We start from the raw sequence: 19,282 nt of genomic DNA, 5'->3' as shown, positions 1-19,282 counted from the left end.
GGGGAGGGGGAGAGAGAAATAAACAGGCAGTGATTTCACAGGATTTATTTCGCCCGAAAACACACTTCATACAAAACCAAAAATAGACGCGCTATGTGGCCTGAGGTTTCAGTTTGAGCAAAGAAAAGAGGAAATTTAGCAAGTTTTGGCTGCTGGAACCACACCCCACCCAAGTTCGAGTCCTTACTTAGACAGCCTCAATTTCCTCACCCGTAAAATGGGGAGTAATAGTCACTACTTCCTGATTTTGTTGTGAATGTTAAATGAGTTAATACATTTGGAGTGCTTAGAATGGAATGGGGCCTGGCACATAAATGTAAGTTTTTCGTTTTTAAAATAGAAGTAGCCAATTGTCTAGGGACTGGAGGGGGAGGAGTCAAGTGTTCAATGGCATGGAAAATGGTATTAGGAAAGAGAGTTAAGGGCAAAGCACAACAGGACTAGAGTTATTGTTCGTGAAGCCTGAGCAAGCTAATAGAGGAAGCTGAAGAAAGGTTGATTTTCAGACTGTGGAACTAGGGGCGTGGGTGGTTGGGGCTTAAGAAGCCTTTGGGCATGAAGTTATTGTGGACCCAGGGAAGCCACATGGGCCTACGTCCTGGGAAGTGGGACTGTAGAATGCCTACTTGGCAATACACGCTGGTGTGTTAGGGTTAGCTAAAGCTTTGGTCCTCTCAGACACCCATGTGCTTCCCTGTTTTGGAGACCATGTTGGAACTTGAGACGTAGGAGTCGACAGTGTTGAGCCATAGGGTCAGATACGCATCGAGCACCTGATGCAGGTTAAGCACACCTCTGGCAGTATGTGGATTATTTGCCTCAGAGCCAAATGAAGTTATAAGTAGCTTTAGAAATTACAGGACGTGAAATTCTTTAGGAGTGTTCTAATGAGCATGGAGTGGTAAATGGAAAATACTACTATAGTAGTTGTAATTGCTAACTTAAGAGGTCTAAATGTCATTGACACTGTTTTTAGCTAGCAAGTTGGGCTCTAGTTTCATTTTACTGAAATTAAAACACTTCGGATTTAATGATGCCCTCAGTTCCCTAATCCTGTTTGCTCCATAGAGTCTAAAGTTTCTCAACTACAGATTTCCCTCCCATCAAGGCATTCAGAGACTGGGGAAGGGCTCCCAGGCTATCGTAGAGACAGGTCCTAAGCAGGAAAGCGGAGAGGCTCCTCAGGAAAGCAGGGATTTGAGCTGGGTCTTAAGAAAGGACGAAAACTGGAATTTATTGTACACTGACTGGGTGCCTGACACCAAAGCATCCGGGGAACTTTATCCAAGTCTCAGCTTTCCCTCACAATGACACTCTATATTAGGGGATGCCATTCTCATTTTACAAAAGGAGAAACTGGAGGTCATAGATGTTAAGTGACTTAATTAGATGATATTGGCAGGGTTCGAGTCAGAGATGTCTAATTCCAGAATCCTTGATCTTCCTTCTGCCCAACCTCGTCTCAAATATCACTTTAACAGATGGATATGATGAGAGAGGTGGGCAGAGATTTGTGGTGGGAGAAGAAGGAAAGGGAGGCAGGGAAACAGCATTTGACATAGAGGGAACAACTTGATAAAATGAATAGAAGTAGAAAACAGCATGACTTGATGAGCAGTGTGTAGGTCCGTGCCCACGATTCGAACCGGCCACCCCTGGGCCCCCGAAATGGAGAGCTAGAACTTAACCACTCGGCCACGGGGCCGGCCCCTGGTTAATATTCTTTGTTTCTCTTGAACCCACCGTACTTTCCTCCTCCTTTTATTATAGCCCTCTTCACAGTTTGGCAAAATTTCTGTTTTACTTGTTTGTCTCCACCACTTGATTGTTAGTTCCTGGATGGCGAGGTAAGCTTAATCACCCCTGTGCCCTGGCTCAGTGCTTGCAACAGAGTAGGTGCCTAATAAGTGCTTGTTGAGTTAATAGAAAATAATTACAAATCTCTCAGAGACAGTTTATTCATAATAGTGAGTTGCGCAGGGCCGCCTACGCCTCTCCTGTAACTAAGTCTACCTTACATCCCAAGTGGCAAAACATACATCTTGTTTTATCAGGCAAACACTAATTATCACCTGCAGCACCCTGCTCCTGCTAGATAGTCCCCAAGTATGGAAATGCATTCGAGGCTTATCACTTAATCAGCACTAGTATGTGCTGGTACGATACTATCAGTTTTACTGATAGTGGAATTTTCCATTTAATGAAAGGACACCTATGAGTCTTGGAATGAGTGTTTTTGCCACTGGGCATCTCACGCAGGGCACTGGAACCTGTTCTGAATGGCTATATGCATCCACAACTTTGTAAACCAGTCAATGGAATCAACGCACAAAGTTCTCTGCTGCTGCCTCTAGGAAAAGAATCTCAAAGTTCAAACTTTTTTTTTTTTGGTTTCAAAAATCTCATCTAAGGGAGTCAGTTACATGTATCCTTTTATTATGACTGGAAATTTTGCTTCCAATTTCTGACCACCCATCTTTTGGAAATTTACTGCCACAGGCCCCCGTATGTCTCTTTCCAAGTGGCAATCGAAGAGAATCCTCCTTTGCTCAGGAAATGTCAGTGATTCTGGAGATTTAGGTGTCAGCAGCATTTCCACAAACAGGATAAATATTTGACCTACGGTCTGAATTATTCTTGATGTAAAAATGGTTTTAGTGTCATGCTAACCCAACTATTTGAACCTCTAAGTCCAAATTTGTGATGTTTATAGAGCAGAAACCACCTGCGTAATTTCTCATCAGAGTGGATGGATCCCTACATAGATCCATTGGAAGTGACTCTGAGAAAATTTAGTCTTTTCCATTTCTCCCTTGAGAATAATCGAGAACCTTAATGACTAGGTAGTTTTGGGTGATAATTTTGCTCTTTTTTGCTTACTTAAACCGTGTTCCTAAACATTAATAAACAGCAAGCATTTGCTCTGGCAAAGCACTGTGCTAGGAAGGAGACACGGACAATCGGACGCTGCTCTTAGGGAACTACTTACAATCTAGTTGAGGAGAAGGGACATTTGAAACAGCACAGACATCACAAGCATTGACAAGGCACATATGTGACAACTGTTTGAAAAATAAAAAGAGCTATATGAGTGTAAGATTTTAAGGCAAGATATAATGAATTACCAAGTTGTGACTTGAAGAAAGAGGAGGAAAAGGGGACAACATAGGAAGGATATTCTCACGTAGGCTCTGGTGAGGAGACAGGAAAGTACCATGTGACTATGCTTAGAAAAGTGATCAGTCTGCCTGTCTTGTATAAAACAAAGGTCCTGTCTGGAAAGATGTCCGAAACATTAACGCATCAGCTCAGGACCTTCACACATGCGACTGCCTCTGCTTTTGGAAACATCCCCTCGCCTTTCCCCTAAATTTCCATCTGGCTGAGCTTTCTCACATTCAGGTTCCATATTACACCTTACTTTCTCTCACCTGTATTCCTCAAACCGCTTACATGAAGCGGTTCTCTTGAACTGTTAACCAAGACTAACTTCCTTTAAATTTCAAACGTCCTTTCTCCTCAATTAGATTGTATGTACATTAATCTAGTTTTCTTCTTTTCACTACTTTTGAAACTAACCATCTAATGGCCAGATAAAATGGCCTCTTTGTGTTCTCATCCTATTTGACCCCTTGCTGGTAGTCCTTGGTTTCAAGTTGACCCTCCTATCTAATCTGCTTTCCTGGTTCTCTTATTAACTCTAACAACACTTTTTGTTTGTTTCTTTCCTTCATTGCCCCTCTTCTTCTAGCCACCCTCTGAATGTGGTATCAGCTAGGATTGTGTTTGGCTGTACATATTGGAAACCTTACAACAGTGCTTAATGGATTGGAATTTGTTTGTATTAAGTGACAAGAAGTCCTGGGGCAGTTCTTTTCCACCTAGCAGGATATGTCTCAATTTTTTAAACTCTTTCCCCTCAAAATACAACATATGTAGAGATATGTGCATAAAATGTAATTATGCTGGTTATTGAATTATAGTATGAACACTTGTGTAACTATCATCCAAGTCAAGAAATAAAATATGGTTAACATTCCCCAGAGACATTCCATGTACTCCATTCCAATCCCCAACCCCTGTCTCCACCCCCAAGATCAACACTCTCCTAATTTTTATGGTAGTTTCTTCCTTACATTTTCCTAAGGTTCTACCACCTCTATATTATTCCAAAGTATACTAACTACACTTGATTTTTTCCCATTTCTGACCCTTTTATATATAGAATCATATAAAAGTGTGTTTTTATGAGTTTTGTTTCTTTTGTTCAACATCGATTTATAAAGTTCATCCATATTGTTACATAAGGTATTCATTGCTATATGAATTCTATTGCATGAATATGCCAAAATTTATTAATCTATTCTACTCTTGATGAACATTTGGGTAGCTTCCAGTTTTTGGATATTATGAATAAAGCTGATATGAACATTGTCATCTGTCTCCTAAGGCACATGTACATGCATTTCTGTGGATATATACATAGGAGTGGAATTGTTGTGCTTCATTTTTTTATTTGAAAAGAAAAGTCCTTTCCAGTGATGTGACAGAACCAAGTGGAGCACACCCAGTAGGACCCACAGAGTCACATCCCAAACAGATTCTGTGTCAGAGAAGGAGAGTCAAAGTGAGGCTGACCCACATATGGGTGGGTCACAGTTGTCTGGCTCATTTGTTTGTTGAGAAAAGCAGCTGATCAGAAAGTGAGGAGGGGGTCAGTTAGATGCTAGTGGAGGAATTCCTCTACCCCTTGGGGATGCTGAGGGTGGAAGGAGAGGCTCAGGCTTGGCTCTATTTGGAGACCTCTTAGTTGTTTACCAAGTAAGCATCAGTGGTAATTTAGAGTCAGAAATTTGGGTGGGTGGTCATGGAACACTTCTCTCAGAGGGTGATGTTTGAAGAGAAACCTGAATCACGACACAGATCCCATTATTTTGGGAAGAATATTCCAGTGAGGGAGGAGCACGTACAAAGGCCCTGAAGTAAGGACACAAGACGGCCAGTGAGGCTGGAGTGCAGTGGGCAGGAGGGAAGTGGAGCATGATGCAAGATGGCGGAGGGGGACCAGAGACAGTGCTCCGAGAGCTTGTGGCTCATGGTAGGGAGTTAGTGGACATCAGCATAATGGAAGGGGCATTAAGTTGGACAGTGAGCTGATTTGGCTCATGTTTCAAAGAGATTGCTCTGGCTGGATTGTAGCTACAGCAAGAGTGGCGGTAGGAAAACCAGTGTGCCTTGGGGAGACACGATGATGGCTTGGACCAGGTGAAGTGAAGGGATGGGTTAGAGCTGAAGCGACTGAATGTGGAAGAGAAGTTGACTATGTTTTTGCGGTTTCCACATCAAGTGGCCGGCAGTAGCATTGGCTGAGACAGGGAGGACAAAGGTAGGAATGATTTGGGGCAAGGGGAGGGGGAGTCAGTGGTAGAAAAAGAAATCCTGTTTTAGCCATGTCAACTTTGAGAAGTCTATTCGATATTTCCAGGAAGCATCCAGATACACAAATGTGGAGCTGAGAAGAGAGTTCTTTACAGACTGCGAGCAAATCTTTATATGTCTGGGCCCTACCACGTGACCTGGTACATGGTGGGCACTCAATACAAGTCTGATGAATGAATTTATTCAACAAATATTTGTGGAGCTATTACCCTGTGCCAGGCACTGTTCTAGGAGTTGAGGATACAGCAGCGAGCAAAACAGACAAAAATTCCTGACTTCCTAAAACTTAGAATGAATGAATACATGCATGAATGGCATGCGTATCCAGAACTAGATATTTAATAAAGCATATTTTTCTCTATGTCTTAAAAAAATCTTTGAAATCTGTCTCTATTTTATTTTTTCTCTCTGTCTTAAAAAATCTTTGAAAATATTAATTAAAAATGGAACTCTCCAGCAGGATTAATTATAAGGATAACATCTAGAGAGGCTTCATTATAATAACCCATTTTGCTTTCTTTTTCCCTTGTTAACTCGATTTTCGTTATCTTGGCGTGCCTGAGACCTGTGTATCAGTTGGTGGTACTGCAATCGTGGTAGATGGGTGTTATTTACAGTTGCTTTGGAGTTGATTTCTAATTTTTCCCTTGAAAAATGTTATTTACAAGTATGTTTTTGCTAGCAGGTGTGAAATGGCTCTGCGCCACATGGAGAAAGAGCAAAATGTCACTTTCGAGGTTTGTGACAAAATTTCGTGATAGATTCTTCGGGTGGAGTGAGAGGCCTTTCTCACTGCTGTGACACTGCTGCTGAGGTGGAAAAGCTGAAGGTAAAGTTCATGTGGTTTGGAGGAGGTGCCTGTGGTCCCATCTCTGTGCTGAATATTGTCCCCAGCAGTTTTGCATTATTTAATATTCTGTAAATGGAATAAGTGTCTTTCGAGCTTTCAGAGAGTTTGTACTTTAGAACAATCTGCATTGATTCCTTTTGCCCAGTGAGGTATCTATTAAACAAATAATTAGTTTCAATGAATCATCTTTATGTATTTGGCTTCTTATATATTAAATATCAATGTTAATTTCCAGAACAGATTATTCAGTTTCTACACGGAGCCCTGCTCGACATGATGCTAAAACATGGTGTTTTTTGGACCCAGGTTTTCACTGATAACAAAGAGGAAGGTCAGTAGCAGGTGGGTCGTCTTTTGCCTCATCAACAAGGTGGATATTCTCAGAAAGTTCATTTTCAACCAGGATTTTCCTTTTTGATTGCCTTAATGAGGGAAAAGACAGCCTTTCTAAATGAAATACCCCCAATCTCACCAGAATTAGGAAAGGCAGATACTTAAAATTAAATTTTAAAAAGCCCGAACTTAAAAAGAAGATAGTTAACATGTTTGCATATTAAACGATGTGTTCCTTAATCTGCTGCACGTGCCTGCAAGAGACTTTATACATACTGACTTGGGCGAGCTTGAGAAACTTTCACGAATGCACGTTTTGTGATTTAATACATGCTCTCTGCTTTTTCTCCCCCTGTCCATTGCACCTCCATTTGAATCTTTGGACTCCCTGCACCAACTTCTCTCTAGATTAAGACCAGGAAGCTGGTTTACAGCCATCATAATCTGCAAAGAGGTCTCTGCCAGGGCAGCAAGCATCCATTTCTTTCTTCCAGTACATCAGACAGTGGGCAGGAAAAGATGAGCTTTCAAAGGTAGGTAGGTTATGAAGGGCATTCTAGTCCATGCTAAAAATTTGGACTCATTTCCTGTAGATGATGGCAAATATTTGGAGGATTTTGGCGGAGGAGGAAGAGAATCAGATTCGTCTTTTAGAAATCTGACTGGAGCTAGTGGGGAGGAGGATGGTGGATGGGCATGAATCTGGGAGCTGGGGACCAGTCAGGAAGCTGCTGCAGGAGTTGACTATTTTCCACTCCCATCCCAGCTTTGTGTTGAGTGTTCTCTGGATACAGACTTAAATCTCTGCACTAGCGAACAGTTTGGAGTACAAAGAAGTTGCAGTAGTTGGCAGAAATAAAGCTAATTCATCATCTTCACTCTTTCCTGCCGTCCTGGTCCCATTTCTCCTCAAGATTGGTAGGGAGAAAACCTTCACTAATATTGCCTTTTTCTGTATTCTTTCCAGGGTCAGTTTTCTTCTACCATTACAAAGTTTAGTGCCTTAAAAAAAAAAATCAACAGAACTGGGAAATCTCACTTTGGGAGACAGCCTGGCCCTTCTTCATAACCCGTTCCTCCAAGCAAACTTGATTTGCTTATTAAAATAGGCATGAAGAAGCTCTTCCGTGAAGCTTCCTTTTCCACCTGATGTGTATGAAAGGTTTCAAGAACTTGGCTGCACTCCCCCAGCAGGTAAACTCCGCTCCCCACCCCAGACCCCACCCCTGCATAGCTGTTGGTGGCATCATAGGCTCCCTGGGGAGGACCCTGTGGGGCTTGGCCAGATGCCTGGGGTGTTGAGTCTTCCCTGAGTTCTGCTGGCTCCTTTCTTGGGATGGAAAAAAAATGGAATCCTTGGTGTAAGCAATTCTTAAGCATGTCTGTATCACTGGGAATTTGTCTTCTTATTTTAGGATTAAGTCTAATTTCAAGGTAAGTGTGAGGTGAGGAGAGAATACTTCAAGCCAGATTTCCTCACTAATCGATGCTTCAAGGAGGAAGAAAATTTGCCTAGGAGTCTAGTGAGCTGAGTTTTAAATGCACTCCATAACTAATTTAAATAAAAGTTAAAATTTTATAGAATATAATTTTTTTTTAAAGATTTTAGTTTTTCTTTTTCCCTCCCAAGCCCCCTGGTACATAGTTGTATATTTTAGTTGTGGGTCCTTCTAGTTGTTGCATGTGGGATGCCCCCTCAGCATGGCTTGATGAGCGGTGCCGCGTCCGTGCCCAGGATCCGAACCAGCGAGACCCTGAGCCACCGAAGCGGAACGCGTGAACTTAACCACTCGGCCATGGGGCTGGCCCCAGAATATAATTTTTATATTGATTTTGTAGCTGATTTCATTTATTTGATTTCTCCTTTGGTTTTTATATAGAGACATATCTCAGAAAATCTTCTCATCAACCTATCCACATCCATTACTTTTCTCTCCTCACAACGTCTCTAGCTTGAATGTCCTCAAGCTTTCTTTGACCACTCTTTTTAAAAAATGCCTTGAGATCTCATCTCATACACTGGAGTTCTTACCCCAGAACTGCCTCATATCTCTGAGGAGATGGACGGTGGGTGTATCAGTGAGCCCACCTTGCAGCCAGTAGTCTACATTAACAATGGAACGTAGACTGCTCCTGACTTTGGAGCCAGGCTGCCTAGGATTGAATCCTGATTCTGCCACTTCCTGTGTGACCTTGGTCAAGTTACTTAGCTTCTCTGTTCCTCAGTTTCCTCATCTTCAAAATAGAATAATTATAGCATCTGCCTCATAGGCTTGTTTTGAGGATTAAATGAGTCAATAACTTAAAGGGTTGTTAAGACAATTGAGTAAATTAATATGCATAAAAGCCTTAGCACAGTGCCTGGCATATAGTGAACAATATATAGGTGTTTATTATTCTTTGCACAGCTCATTTTTCCGTTGCTCACTGGCTCCTACCCTGTACAGTCTATCCTCTTGTTGCCGCCATGCCTTTTTCTGCACAATTTTGCCTCATGCCAAACACTAGCCTTCCTCCTTCGTTCTCCTGAAGGCATTGCACACATAAGGCTGTTGTGAGTAATAATAACATTTAATAATAACAGCTAACATTTACTGAGTGCTAACCGTGTGCCAGCACAGTCATTAGTACTTAACGTCTATTAGCTCATTTAATTCTCATACCACTTCTATGAGACAAGTATGATCATCCTCCTCTGTGTACAGATGAAGAAGCTGAGGCACAAATAGGTTAAATAACTTGTCCAAGATTAACCAACTCGTAAAGAGTGAAGCTAGGTTTTCAAACATCGTTTCCTTACCATTCTTCTGGCCCTTCTACATACAGGGAAGTATCTTTTTTCTCTTCCTGTGATTGATGTCATTATACCATTCTTCTCACTTAGCAGGTCAAATTCCTTATCTATGCTAAAGGCGGTGGGCTGTAGAGGAAAGAGAGCGATTCTCTGTATGTAATGATGAGCTGAAGGAAATGTCTGGAATAGACTGAGCACCCCTGCGTGCTGCGTAGTGTGAGGGCCTCCGCATATGTTCTCTCAGGGGATTCTTGTGACCACATTCTCTTATTATTATCGTCATTTTATAGGCGAGGGAGCTGAGCTTCAGGAAGCTAAAGTCTTGCCCTCACGTTACAGTGCTCATGAGCTGTGAAGATGAATTTGAGCCCGGGTCCCTCTGGCCCCAGAGTATTGCAGAGCATGCTCTTTTCACCATACCATCCTGTCTTCCTCAGAGCCAGCCCCGAGCCTTTATCTGTGCCATGAATTGGTTCAATTCAGTGACTTTTCTTTTGGTAATCCTCTTCCTCTCTTTTAACCTCTCTGACTTAGCTCTTCTTTTAAACTGCTTCAATCATATGAACAAACATTTGGGTGTCTATGATGTTAACGTTAGGTAGGAGTAGCTAAATGGATTAAGGACGCTTGTTGAAACATTTAACCTTATCGTTCCAAGTGGCAATAAATGTGACGCCAGTAAGCATCACTAAACTTTGTTCATCTCAATAACAGTCAATATTATAGTATTACAAGAGGTTAAAGTGCCGCGTCTCCCCCAGAGATGGTCGCCCTGGGTGGGAGGTGTGTGTGTTGCGTGTAGATATCATTTCTCATAAGGTTCTCCATGGAGTTTGACTATCAGGACCCTCTTTAGCTCAACTCAAAGCAGCCACCTTGTTGAGCTGTTTTGCCTGCTGCTCCAGGTTATTCCGTGTTTTAAGGGTTTGTACTACACTGTTTAAGACAGTCTACAGGCTTGAATTTTTTTACATAGCTGATCAGCTTAATTACAAGGCCATTACTGGATACGTGTTCATAACGTTGGTGATGGGGTGTTACTGGAGAACTCTGGATTGTCTACCTTTAAGCCACATATACTCACCTGTTGGGTTTCCAGAACCCACTGGTTGGCAATAGTCAGCATCCAGAAACTGATGGATTGTAGTCATTATTTTTATGTTAATGTGCTCGAAAGGTGACTCTCTTTAAGCTTTTTGATTACTATGTGGAAAAAAGTGTCGAGACAAACTACTGTGCAATAGATTACCACAAATTTTCTGCCTTAAAACAACACCCATTCATTATCTCACAATTCTGTGGATCAGAAGTCTGAGCAGGCTTGACTGGATTCTGTGCTCAGGGTCTCACAAGCCTGAAATCAAGGGTCATGAGAGATTGCACATGAGAAATATTTTCACCTCTCTTAGCTGTAGATTATATGACCATTTTAAGGACAATCCCATGACTTGATACTCATATCAGACAATTTAGCTACAGAGATTCGAGAGGATGAACATTTTGGGATTCCATTTAATTTGATACAACTGGGTTTCAGTATTTACTCAAGCAACATAATTTCTTCTCTTAATCAACCAGTGGACCATATTTTCCCTGATATTTATACATAGTGTGGGTATATTTTAGTCCAAGTTAAAGCACGGTATTGAGAGTCAGCATATCCAAATTGGGCTTTCAGCTCTGCCACTTGAGCACATTATTTTTCTTTGTCTCCATTTCTCCCTCTAAAGATGATATTGATGCTACTTTTTACTCCTTAAGTATATTTCATTTTGCAAAACGCATGCTCGGCAGAGGCCAAGCGGGTGGTACAGAACTTCTTAATCTCACTTTCTTTCTTCTGAAGCCAATGTTCGTCTTAGACCTTCACGCTGGGAGGAGTAACCTCTTTGCAGGGTGGTTGTGCATGCCTCACCCCTTCCTTCCATCAGCCCCTTGGTTACCTGGTGCAATAACGTGTACAGTTGTACTACACCTTACAGTTCACAGAGGTCGCGTGACCCATTCAGTGTCTGCAATGGACTGGTTTATGTCCACCCCACCCCAATTTATGTATTGAAATCCTAACCCCCAAGGTGATGGCATTAGGAGCGGGGGCCTTTGGGGGGTGATTAGGTGATTAGAAATTAGCACCCTTATAAAAGAGGCCCCAGAGAGAGCTCTCGCCTTGCTGCCACATGAGGTTACAGTGAGAAGACTGCCATCAATGAGGAAGCGGGTTCTCACCAGACACAGAATCTGCAGGAGCTGTGATCTTGGACATCCCAGCCTCCAGAACTGTGAGAAATAAATTTCTGTTGTTTATCAGCCGCCCAGACTGTGGTATTCTCTTATACGAGTCCAAACAGACTAGGACAGTATTTTATTTGATTCTTTCCAAAATTCTGTGAGCTGGATATTGTTATTACTTTTATTTTACAGATGGGATGAGTAAGATTCATAAAATTAAGTGACTTGTTCAAGTTCACATAAGACACAGAGCCAGGACTGGCGCTCAAATTTCTGAGTTCATATCCAGTGTTGTTTCTTCCTCACCTCAGCTAAGCAATAAGAGGACAGGGAAGCATAGAAAGACCCAGTCGCATGTGAAAAACATTTCAGATAGGAGGAATGACTTCAACTTCTGGTCATTCTTTTTTCTTCTACTGTTTCAGCCCTAATTTTTGGCCTTTTTGGTTTTTCTTCTCATACATGTTTTCCCAGAATCCAAATCAGCATGTTGGCATTGTCCTGCATGACGGTCAATATCCACCCTGGGGCACAGCCATGTTTGGCATGGAAGAAAGTGACTGAGGGCAAAGGGCTATATATAATGTTGTCTCAATGTCAAAAGGAGTTGACCATTTCCGTACTGGCCTCAAATGTTTATAATTCACGTGCCTTAACTGAAGTCGAGAAAGGAAGGGAATTTTATTGTAGGATTTTTCAAGTACATGGAGTTCTTAAGGATTTGTGTCTGTAAGACTTCATGAATCTTCACAGAACAATTAGCATAAGAAATTATGCACAAAATACAAATCAAGGAATTTACTCATCCTTAGCGCTCTTAGTTCCATACCTAATGCAATTATTCACATATCCATTAATTCCAGAAATAGTAAATTGAGTAGCAGTGTAGAATAGTAGATATGAGGTTGAAGCCAGGCTGCCTGAGTTAAAGTCCAGACGCTGACACTCACTAGCTCAGTGACCTTGGCAAATAACTCAATCTTTCTGTGCCTCATCTATATCAGAAGGACGATAACAGAACCTATCTCTTAGGGTTGTTGTGAAGATTGATGAATTATTAAATGTAAAACACTTGGAACAATGTCTCCCCGTGGTAGGTAGGATTTTTCAAATGGCCCTCAAAGATGTCCTGCCCTAAACCCAGAACCTGTGCTTGTGCTGAGACGTCACTCCCGTGATCATGTTATGTAGGCACAGTTGACCTTAGATAGGAAGATTATCTCATGGACCTAATCTAAAAACACCGGCCCCTTCCAAAGCAGAGAGATTTCTCCAGCAAATGGAGGAAGAGGAAGTCAGAGACATTCCAAGTGTGACAAGGGCTTGCTGTGCCATTGGTAGCTTTGACCATGGAGCGGGCCAAGTGAGAAGGAATGTGAGAGGCCTTATGGAGCCAATAGAGCCCCCTGGCTGATGGCCAGCGGGGAAATGGGGACCTCAGTCCTACACCTGCAGGGAACTAAATTCGGCCAATAACGTGAATGAGCTTAGAAGTGGGATTCTTCCAAGAACCCGTCAATGACAGCCCAGCTGGCTGATATCTTGACTTCAGCCTTGGGAGACCCTGTGCAGAGAATCCGGTCAAGCATGCCTGGACGTCTGAGCTACAGAATTGTGAGACAGTGAATGGATATTGTTTTTAACCACTCAGCTTGTGGTAGTCAGTTACGTAGCAATAGGAAACGAATACAATTACATAGAAGTGCTTAGTAAATATTGGCTAATATTATTACATTTATTATTAAACATCTTCAGTGAATGATGTACTGTATGAGGCACTGGGGAAAAAACGTTGAACAAGATACAGTGCTGGCCCTCAGGGAGCTTAAAGTCAAGAGAATAAGCCGTTTCATTTTTTTCTAACATCCAGGCTCTATGAAGATCAACCGTTGTGCATCCTCTACACATTTCTTCTTTCCTTCCTTGCTTTGCTTCACTTCTTTTATCATAAATACTTATTTTTTAGTTTCTTTCATTTTTAGCCAGTGGCTAGACTGTGTTTAGCCACCAGCAGCAACTGTTTGCCATGAGAGAGTTGGGGCTAAGATTTATTGGTTGTCTCCTGTGCATAGCCGTTAGGAGGTCTGGGAAGCTCCTAGCGTTTGTGCTCGAATATTGTAAGTCATACAATGTGGATGTCTGTTTCTAACAAAGGATCTATATAATCCTTTATCTCTAGAATCTACCACCTGGTGTTCTCAACAGCCCTGAGCACAGAACAATTCCCAGTTTAATCAAACTGGAACACAAAAGGAGCAATGGGGGCCGCAGTGTGCTAGCCCCTTGAAGTTGTTCCAAGGGAAAGGGACCTTTTGTTACAGAGACAGCTCATTTTAGAGTTCAGTGGCCTGTGACACTTCCCCAGCTGGCAGCTCAGCGGGGCCCTTCTGATGCTTTCCTACACTCAAAAGCCATTTTTGGTGGGCAGAACAGTGAAACTGTCATTAAGAGCTACTTGTTGGGAGGGTGGTGGGGGCAGAAGAAGAACAATAAGGAAACGGTGGTATTAATGAATGTGCCGGCAGTGGTTGTATGCTTTTTATTCAAATATGAGCTGTCTTCATTTTCTGAGTTTTTGCTTTATGATAAGGTTGATGGGTGTTTGTGTATATTTCCTGGAGGGAGTGGTGACAATATCATGGATTTTTTTTTGACATTCATTTTAAAGCTCCTTGGACTGGAGCTGCGGTAGGGATGAAGAAGCTGTTCATTGCCCATAATAATTTTGAAGCACCGAATCCCCTTCCTGAACTGGACACTAGTTCTTTCCTACTGAGATTTTCCAGAGGAAAGACGTGAAAAATTCCAAAAGCCATTCCAATATCAAAATAAATTTTACAGAAACTTAGGGCCGTAACTCTAGGAAGTGTCTCAGAGTCATCTGCTCTCACTCAGCCGAACTGCCCATGTGGCTGGAGTCTGCAGGAGCACAGCCCTGGGGGAGATCACCCAGCGTGTGAACAGCAGGAGCCTGGCGGCAGACAGAGTTGTGTTTACGTCATGATTCTGTCACTTCCTGGCTATGTGATCTTGAGCAGATTATTTAGCTTCCCTAAGTCTCAGTTTCCTTACCTGATAATGGGGATAATAGTGTCTAATCTTCAGCCCAACTGTGAGGATTAAGGTAAATAACCAATGTCAAGTGACTCCTAGTAATTTCCATCCAGTAATACTTTAAAAGTGTTCATGGTATAAGTTGTTATAAGAAATGACTTGAGTGGATCCAGGTCTAGTGTGGAGAGGCTGAAGGATAGGAAGGAGGGAGGCCCTTACGTCCAGCTGTTTACTTGATATCTGCTTTTGGGTGTCTAATAGGCATTTCAGACTTAACACGTTAAAAACCAAGATCCTGACATTTCTCCTCAAACCTGCCCCCACTCTTTCCATCTCATTTATTGCCAACGCTTTCCAGTTACCTCCTTCCAGTCGTAATGGCCAAAACCTTTTCAATGGCATGCTTGATTCCTCTCTTTCTCTTACCCGTCAGGAAAATTCTTTTCACTCTACCTTCAAAATACGTCTAGAATCCAACCACTTCAGACCATCTCTGCTGTTTCTGACTTTGGTCCAAGTTATCAGCATTTTTCAATGCAGGAGTCAGATGATTCTGTTAAATATGTCTGACCAGACCACAGTTTGGCTCAAAACTCTGCAATGGGCTCCTTATGTCACTAAGAGTCAAAGACCTTATAATGGCCTATGACAGTGCTGCTGAAGTATGGTACATGGACGTGTGTCTGTCGGCAAACTGTTTGTCACTTGTCCATGAGGCGATTGTGCCAGATGTAAATCAACTATGTCGCTAAACACACTGTTTAATTTGCCTGACATTGTGCTTTTACAAGACTTTCTCAGTGCAGGAAGCAGTGCATTGATTTACATTCTGCTGCAAGCTCCTCATCTGCTGGTCTGATGCTTTTTCTGACTTCATCTCCCTGTAGCGGAGTCCCCCTGTCTTGCTCTGTTCTTAGTCATGCTGGCCTACTTATTATCCTTCAAACTCACCAGCTATGCTCCTGCCTCTGCACAAGCTACTCTCTCTGCCTGGGATGCTTCCCTCCACATGGCCAAGGCTTGTTTCCTCACCACCTTCAGGTCTTTACTCAGTTACCACTTCTCCAGTGATATCTTCCCTGACTACCCTCATATTCACCATCCCACCTTTCTGCTTTGTTTTTCTCTGCAGCCCTTATCACCTTTCAAAATGTAATGTAATATAATTTACTTATTCATTTTTAAATGATCATCCTTGCTCCACTGGGGTGTAGACTACAGGAAATGAGGGACTTTTTAATATATTTTGTTTTCTGTTTTACCGCTGGCATCTAGAAAAGTGCTGGTAAGTAGTAAACACTAGAAAAATGTTTAGAGAATAAATGAGTGCATTTTATTTATTTACTTATTTATGAGGAAGCTTGGCCCTGAGCTAATAACTGTTGCCAATCTTCCTCTTTTTGCTTGAAGAAGATTGTCGCTGAGCTAACATCTGTGCCCGTCTTCCTCTATTTCATGTGGGATGTTGCCGCAGCATGGCTTGACGAGCGGTGCTAGGTCTGTGCCCGGGATCCGAACCTGCGAACCCTGGGCCACTGAAGTGAAGTGCACGAGCTTAACCACTATGCCACTGGGCCAGTCCTTGAATGCATTTTAAATTAAATAATTAGATGGTTTGCTAGAAGCTACATTTTTGTTTGTTTTATGGGACCATATTTTTAAAGCTTTACAAAAAATCGCCCAGATGTAGTAGGGTTTGAACCACGGGTCTGGCCTAAGTCAGGCTAGGATGGCACTTGGGATGTCCAGGAAGGCAGTTAAAAGACTCATGCAAATCAAAGTTTTGGTCAAACAGGCAGTATTGTCACTGAAATTTATGAGTACCGGTTTTTTTCTAGGTGCTCATTGTTATTTGGTGTTTTATTACTGCCATTTTGCTAACTGTTAGGTGAAAATGATACCGTCTAATTGCTTTAATTTGCTTTTCTTTAATCACAAATAAGGACGAAAATATTTTTGCTCCTTTTAATTTTGTTTAGTGGAGTGTCAGTATTCATTTGTCTTTTATTTAATGATTGGTTTTTTATTTTAACAATGCGTGTAAAAATTACTTATGTAAAGATACTAAACAACCCTAGACTTTTGCTGCACGTATTTTTCTGTCAGATATTTATATTGTTTTATCTTTAAGGTTTTTATATTCAAAATTTTCAAATTTTATTTAGTTGAATACATTGGTTTTACATTTTTAATATCTCTTGCCACTTTTGGTTTAGAATTCAACCTTCCTTCAGACATTTAATTTCTACTTTATGACTTTTTATTTTGAAACAGTTTTTGATTTACACAAAAGTTGTGAATATAGTGTACAGAGTTCCTGTATACTCTTCATCCAGCTTCTACAAGTGTGAACATCCTGCACCACCATAGTACAATTGCCAAAATGAAAAAATTAACCTTGGTAAAACACTATTAACTAAAGTAATGACTCTATTTGTATTTCACCAGCTTTCCACTAGTGTTCTGTTTCTGTTCCAGAATCTAATTCAGGATCCCACATCTCATCTCATTTAGTTGTCATGTCTCCTTAGTCCCATCTGTTCTGGAACAGTTCCTCAGTCTTTCCTGACATTGACACTTTTGAAAAGAACACCCCAGTTATTTTGTAGAATGTCCCTCTATTTGGGTTGTCTGAAGTTTCCTCGTGAGCAGTTTGCGGTTAGGTGTTTTTGGCAAAATACACCAGAAGTAATATCAGTGCCCTTCGCAGTGAATCATAACATGGGAATCATGATGTCAGTGTGTCTTATTACCGGTGATGTTAACCTGGATCACTTGGTTAAGGTGTTATCTGCTGGGTTTCGCTTCTGCAAAGTTACTATTTTCCCCTTTGTAATTAGTAAATATCTTGAGGGAGATATTTTGAGACCTTGCAAATGTTTTATTTCTCCTCAAACTTCTGCCTGCTAATTTTAGCATCCATCTGTGGATCTCGTCTGCAGTAATCATTACTGTGGCGTTCTAATGGTGATTTCCTATTTCTCTTGTTTCTTCCACTTTCACTAATTGGAATTCTTCTGTGAGGAAGAGCTATCTCTTCTCCTCTATTTATTTATTCATTTCAGTGTGGACTCATGGATATTTATCTTATTCTATGGGTTATAATCCAACACAATTATGATTTGTTTTGCTGCTCAAATGGCTCTAGCTCAGTACCATTGGCTTATTTCTACACACCTTCATCCTTTAAAAAACAATTTATTTAATTTTTTTTTCCTCCCTCTAATTGTACTCTAAAAGCATGTCTGTTTCTGTTGGATGTAGGGTTGGAAAGAGTCTAAAGTGGAAAGAGGCTGAAGTGTCCTGTTGGGTCTTGCGGCCTTCCAGGACTTCCTTAGGGTGGAAGGAACCTTGGACACAGGGCAGCTGAGTGCCCTGAGTCATGTGGTTGTTGCTGTTTAAATTATTTGCTGTGAGCAGGGTCCTGAGTGTTGCCTTGATTCCAGCTGTGGACAACAACAGGCCTAACACGTCATCTCAATGTCTCTGGAATTAATACCTGATAGAAGAGATAGGAATCCCAGCTTCGCATTTCCAGTCCAGTACTATTTCTGTGTTCTCGAAAAAGCTTAAGGCTGACTGTGGCACTTCTGAGGATATACCATCTGGTTGTCTCTCAGCTCTGTGGATTTTGAAACACGAGGAAAGACGGAAAGAGTGGTAGCTCCTTGGGCGTGTGTAAACTTTATGAAAGTGATAATTTCATTCCTATTTTCATTGGGGAAGGCAGTGATGCTGCCAAGTAATGAGTGCTTGATGCCTCAGATAAAATGGGTGTCTGTGTTAAGAATCTCGGTGTTGAATTGCCCTCTTGGCATCCCAGCCCTCAACTGCTTTCTTCTAGAGGTCACCTGATACATCTGGCTGAACAACTTCTAATCCCTGTGCTCTCGTCCGTGACTAACCAGTGCTTCTCTTGCTGGCTTAGTCTTCAGGGATCACAGGACAGCTTGGCTTCTTCCTTCCTCAGGCAATGTACTGTTGATGCCAGCCATGGGGGACTTCATGTAACGCAACACAGACACTTGGAATCGCTGAGTCACTTCATAGTGATGTCCGTGCCCATGAATGTGAGAGAGCAGTGTGGAAGTCAAACAGACTATAAGGACATTACCAGACTTTTAAGACACTCTAGGTTTTCCCACATTTCTGTTAAATGTTTTTCCATGTAATGGATTCAGGTTAAGTCAAGAAGAATTTTCTAATACTAACAATTGAGATACGTACATGAGATATTCCTTATGCGATTATATTTGTGAAAGTAGCTTAGATCAAATGAATAGCCCTTCAATTCTATCTTGCTATATAGATTCTTTTCTCTATTATTTTCTGTTTTGGCAGTCTATCCATAATTTGAAAGATAAATTTAATTGTTCAGTAGTTTTAGATGGATATGCCATCAGTTTGAACTGGTGACAAATAGTCCCAATCTGACAGTTTAGACTCTCTCTCAAGACTAAATGTGCAAGGCTAAGAGAAGCTCTGATGCCCCTGGCAGGCAGAGAGCATGGAGTGCTGGACAGGTGAGCTGTTAAACTCTCTTATCTCTAGTTGTTTATCTTTGAGTCCTCGTTTTCTAAAAA

General features: G+C 41.6%; 1 long non-coding RNA gene across 4 annotated transcripts in view; it reads left to right on the top strand.

Annotated features, from left to right (window-relative positions):
* The first annotated feature begins 230 nt into the window (after window positions 1–230).
* LOC106837011 (uncharacterized) overlaps window positions 231–19,282 on the top strand; it is an 84,186-nt gene continuing 65,134 nt past the window's right edge. For 2 of the 4 annotated variants that reach the window (XR_011498095.1, XR_011498096.1), the window contains exons 1-5: window positions 231–316; window positions 6,125–6,268; window positions 6,525–6,631; window positions 7,031–7,155; window positions 7,590–7,816. This is a non-coding gene — a long non-coding RNA (uncharacterized lncRNA). The remainder of the gene's footprint in view (window positions 317–6,124; window positions 6,269–6,524; window positions 6,632–7,030; window positions 7,156–7,589; window positions 7,817–19,282) is intronic. The other 2 variants (XR_011498098.1, XR_011498097.1) reach the window with 2 other exon arrangements.

Source organism: Equus asinus, chromosome 25 (assembly GCF_041296235.1).
Source record: "Equus asinus isolate D_3611 breed Donkey chromosome 25, EquAss-T2T_v2, whole genome shotgun sequence".
Classification (NCBI taxonomy): Eukaryota; Metazoa; Chordata; class Mammalia; order Perissodactyla; family Equidae; genus Equus; species Equus asinus.
This window is presented reverse-complemented; position numbering and strand designations above follow the sequence as displayed.